Consider the following 5,330-nt stretch of genomic DNA (forward strand, 5'->3'; position numbering starts at 1 on the left):
ACAGATCACTGGAATAGACTACGTGGCCTAGAAATAGATCAGGATATTTGAGACAAAGATGGTATTTCAGTTGGATGAGAAAACAATTTAATAAATAATACTAGCAGTTACAGCACATACAAAAGTAAATTTCAGATGAGTTAATGATTTAACTATAAAATATAAAAATTAGAAGTGTTACAGAATATTTATGTTAACTAAGTCTTGGGAAGACAGCAATTCCACAACTGTAATATAAAACAAATATATTTGAAATATAAGAATTTAAAAATCATATGTGAGAAAAAAATGGGTCCTAAACAAAAATAAAAGACCTGCTATGTTGATGTGTAAGTTAGCTCTTAGTCTACAAACAAATTTCTTTAAATATTTGAAATAAGAAGAGGTTTTTATACAAGAAATGAGATGTTCAGAATGTCAGAATGACTGAGGGAATGAGGAGAAATTATTGCTGGCTTTTAGAAAATCCAGTAGTGCAGGAATTTTAGGGAAAGCCCCTGCCAGTAATCTCTGCACAATGCAGGATGTCACCTGGAAGCCACTATACAGGCCATTTCTGCCATCTGTCAGCATGTTCGAATGAAATAAAGGCTACCTGCTTTCTTCACTCTTCTAGTTTCAGTGAGAGTGCCTCTGATTGGTGGAAGTTAAACCAGGATCCTGTTGACACAGGAATCTGGTCAATTGAGTTTCTAGTCTTTCAGCACCTTTGGAAGGGAGGTTTAGAAAGGCAAAAATGGTGCTGAGTATTCATACTCTGCTGACAGGAGTTATGGTCTTTTTTGCAAAGCGATATAGACACACATGTTATATAGAAATTTTGCAACTCAGAAATTGCAGTTGAGAAATACATCCTTTGGAATAAAGCCACTAATCTATATAAAAACATTTGCAAATTTGGCTAAATGTTCACCCAGTTTCAGTTTGGGCACACAGGAAGGCTGCATTTTCCAGCCTCCCTTGCAGTTAGGTTGGGGCCTCTGATAGGGTTGTAGCCAGTGGAATCTGGGGCAGACGTGTCCCAAACCACATCCAGTCTTTGTCATAAACCTTTCCTTGTCTTCCAAGCTTTCTCTCATGTTGACTGCTGGAAACGAAGAGATCTGAGATAGTGAACCCATAAGATGGATCCCCTGAATCATGACTGGAGGCACACTCGTCATGGTAACAGCCTGACTTGCACCAGGCAGGGATGGCAGCTAGAAACAAACTCTTGTTGTGGTAAGCTGGTGAGATTTTTAGAGTGTTTGTTACAATAGCAAGTGAGCATAAACTTGAATAACAAGATATTTGTATGAAGATTTTTATTGTAACATTTCCTCAAGCAGTACAAAGCAAAGGAAGCAGCGACTGTCTATAATAAAGAATTGAATAAATGGTTGAATAAGTTCACTGTATCTCTGCTATAGCATATCACTCACTTGTCATTATCAATATGTATTGACAATACACCTGCTGTTAACACATACAGTTATTTCATAAAACCATGTAAAATGTACTCAATATATATTTGAATTCTTAATGGAAAATTAGGAAAATCAAGGAAAGATGTTTACCGGATTGTAAGCATTGATGGAGAGGGTATATGAAGAGGGAGAGGAAGAGCAATTAAAAAATTATTTTTAAGTTCATATTGCATTATTAAAAAATACTGTTTTATAAAAAAGACTTCCCTGGCAGTCCAGTGGTTAAGACTCCACATTCCCCATGCATAGGGTGTAAGTTCCATCCCTGGTTGAGGACCTAAGATCCAGCATGCTACATGGTGTGGCCAAAAAATAAAGACTGAAAAAAATTGTTAAAATACTCGATAAAAATGTTGGTTTTTATGTATGCTTCTGAAAAGTCCTTACAGTTCTTTTTATGGTATAAGGTATCTTTAACAAATATGTGGTGCATCCCCAAACCAGGATAGACAAACCTGAAATACATCAAACAGGCCTCGCTGTGCTATAGAAATGGTGACCCCAGCTGGGGTCTGACATTTTGGCTGGCACCACTGCAGGAAACTTCATTTCTACCTCTTACCTTTGTTTCCTCTTCTGACCCTCCCTGCTGGGAATTTTCAGTCCACTTCACACCGTGTCAGCATACCCACAGGTCTGTTACGTGAATCCACTTTCTTGGTCCTCTGCTTGGTAGCACACTAGTGTGAGGAGCCCAGGTCTACTGCCTGCGGCTGCCCACCCTTGTACTCAGACCCCACCAGCAGGAAGGGTTAGCTGACTGGTCTTTCGTGGCTTACCAGCTGCCCACAGATGTACTCCGTTACCCACCCTTTGCGAAGTAGCACACTAAAGATTGTAGGATTACGAGAAGGCAAAGCCCTTTTCTGTCCCCCACTTCTGTCCTTTCGGGTGCCAACTTCATTTTGTTGTTCAGTTGCTCAGTTGTGTCCAACCTTGCGACCCCTTGCGCCTGCAGTGCACCGGGCTTCTCGGTCCTTTACGATCTACTGGAGTTCGTTCAAACTCACGTCCACCAAGTCATGATGCCATCCAACCATCTCATCCTCTGTTACCCGCTTCTGCTGCCCTCAGTCTTTCTCAGCATCAGGGTCTTTTCCAACGAGTTGGCTCTTCGCGACAGGTGGCTAAAGGGTTGTAGCTTCAGCTTCAGCATCAGTCCTTCCAATGAATATTCAAGCAACTTCACTGTACCCGCCCGCCCCTGCTCCCCCAAAATCAGAATAGAAACCTGCCTGCCCAATCTGAGTTAAAACCATACACCTGAATTCCCAGACTGTGCTTAGAATCTTTCCATCGCCCACCAACTCGAGTTTAACATCTTCACTCTTCTCTCCCACCCTCATTCTTGGTGTTTCAAGTTATGTGCAAAGAGGCCCAGAGTAAGCCTCTAATCCAAACACTGGGTGATGAATTTGATGAGAATAAATTTAAATTGCATGTTTAAATTTATCTATTGAATTTCAAAGGCAAGTTTTTTTGTTTTTTTGTTTTTTTTCCCCATAGTACAGTTTTTACACTTTTCATTGAAAACATCCATTTTGCTTATTATGAGTTTAAGGAGCTTCAGTGGTTAGCCTGGGAATTAACCACTGTTTGTAACAACATTTCTGTGGGAAAATGTGTTTCAAGTTTCAAACACTTGACTTAAATGTAAACTTTTGGAAAATCCCTCATTCTCCAGTTAGAAAATGTATAAATGAACATTTAGTTTCCAAAGAGAAATAGCTTATCCCCAAGCTCATTAAGTAAAACCCAAATATTTTCATTTTGTCTTTCATTTCTACTGAGACAGGTTAACATACACACCAGATTTATGTGAGCAGAAGACAAGATAGTTGAAACTTCCAACATGCTTGTGCTTTGTTTTTAAAAGTGCTTAAGCAGAATTATCTTTTCAAATAATTTTTAAATTTTATTTTTTTATTAAATTTTAGAAAAATTGCAAAGATAGTACAGAGAGTTCCCATATACTTCACACCATTTCCCTTAATATCTTATATTCAGTTCAGTTCAGTAGCTCATTAGACTCTGCGACCCCACAGACTACAGCACTCCAGGCTTTCCTGTCCATTACCAACTCCTGGAGCTTGCCCAAACTCATGTTCATCGAGTCAGTGATGCCATCCAACCGTATCGTCCTCTGTTGTCCCCTTCTCCTGCCTTCAGTCTTTCCCTGCATCAGGATCTTTTCCAATGAATTAGTACTTCGCATCAGGTGGCCAAAGTATTGGAGCTTTGGCTTCAGCATCAGTCCTTCCAATGAATATCAGGACTGATTTCTTTTAGGATTGACTGGTTTGATCGCCTTGCAGTCCAAAGGAAGCCCTAATATCTTATATTAGTGTGGTACATTTGTTACAATTGATGAACCAGTGTTGATTCATTAGGTTTCCTTGGTTTATACCTAATATATTTTTCTATTCCAGGATCCTGTATAGGACAGGATATTACATTTAGTCATCACTTCTCCTTAAGCTTGTCTGTAACAGTGTTTCAGATTTGCCTTGTTTTTGTTGACCTTGGCAGTTTTGAGAAGTACTCAACCTGGTCAGGGCTTCCCTGGTGGTTCAGTGGTAATGAACCTGCCTTCCAGTGCAGGAGACATGAATTCGATCCCTGGGTCGGGAAGATCTGCTGGAGAAGGAAATGGCAACCTACTGTAGTATTCTTGCCTGGGAAAACCAATGGACAGAGGAGCCTGGCAGGCTACAGTCCATAGGATCACAAAAAGTTGGACACGACTTAGTGACTAAACAACAACATATGTTTAAGTTTACAACATAAAAACAAAGGAAATGAAAACCAAAAGCAGGGTCAGTGATTCCCTCTAGTTTTCAAGCTAGAAGATAGAGGCAGGGGAGAAGGAAATGGCAACCCACTCCAGTGTTCTTGCCTGGAGAATCCCAGGGACAGCGGAGCCTGGTGGGCTGCCGTCTATGGGGTCACACAGAGTCGGACACAACTGAAGTGACTTAGCAGCAGCAGCAAACGAGGAACCAAAGTAGATGTAAACTGGTCATGTCTAGTTGTTCAGGTTGGGAAGTAAGTTCATGGTCTTTATTATGTCATCAAGTAAATACATAAGTTAAAATTTTTTAAAAAGAGAACTAGATTTAGAACAATGATGAAAGTGTGCCACAAACCAAGAACTGCAATTAAATGATTAATCCAGTATTCAAGTCTGCTTCTGAAGTAATAGCAAGCAAACAAACAAGAAGTAAACATGATACACAGCATTTTCTAGATAATATAGGTGGGTCTATTAAGCCAACATCTCAAGAAAATCAATTCAATAATCTTGCCTTAGGAGGAATGATTCATGCTGACCAAATTCAGTGAAGATGCGTATATAACTCAAAATATTTATTAATTTACACTGAAAATATAATGGCAAAGTAGTCTGTAATATTCATTCACCACATTTTTTAAATTATTTATTTCTCTTTGGTTGTACTGGGTCTTCACTGCTGCATGCGAGCTTTCTCTAGCGGAGAGCAGGGACTCCTCTTGCGCTATGGTGCACAGGCTTCTCATCGCGGTGCCTTTTTGTGGATCATGGGCTGTAAGTGTGCAGGTTCAGTAGTGGTGGCACACGGGCTTAGTTGCTCTTCAGCACACGGAATCATCCAGGGCCAGGGACTGAACTTGTGTCCCCTGCATTGGCAGGTGGATTCCTTTCCACTTTACCACCAGGGAAGTCCTCATTCAACAAACATGTCTTGAATATTAGCAAACTCACACTTGGCTAATCACTTGGCATATAGTGGTACACAGACATTTTTCACAAAGTTTATGATCTATTGGTGGAGTCAGATAGTTAATAACTGATAACAAACATTAATGGGTCAGCTTCTTACACAG

Source organism: Bubalus bubalis, chromosome 13 (assembly GCF_019923935.1).
Source record: "Bubalus bubalis isolate 160015118507 breed Murrah chromosome 13, NDDB_SH_1, whole genome shotgun sequence".
NCBI lineage: Eukaryota > Metazoa > Chordata > Mammalia > Artiodactyla > Bovidae > Bubalus > Bubalus bubalis.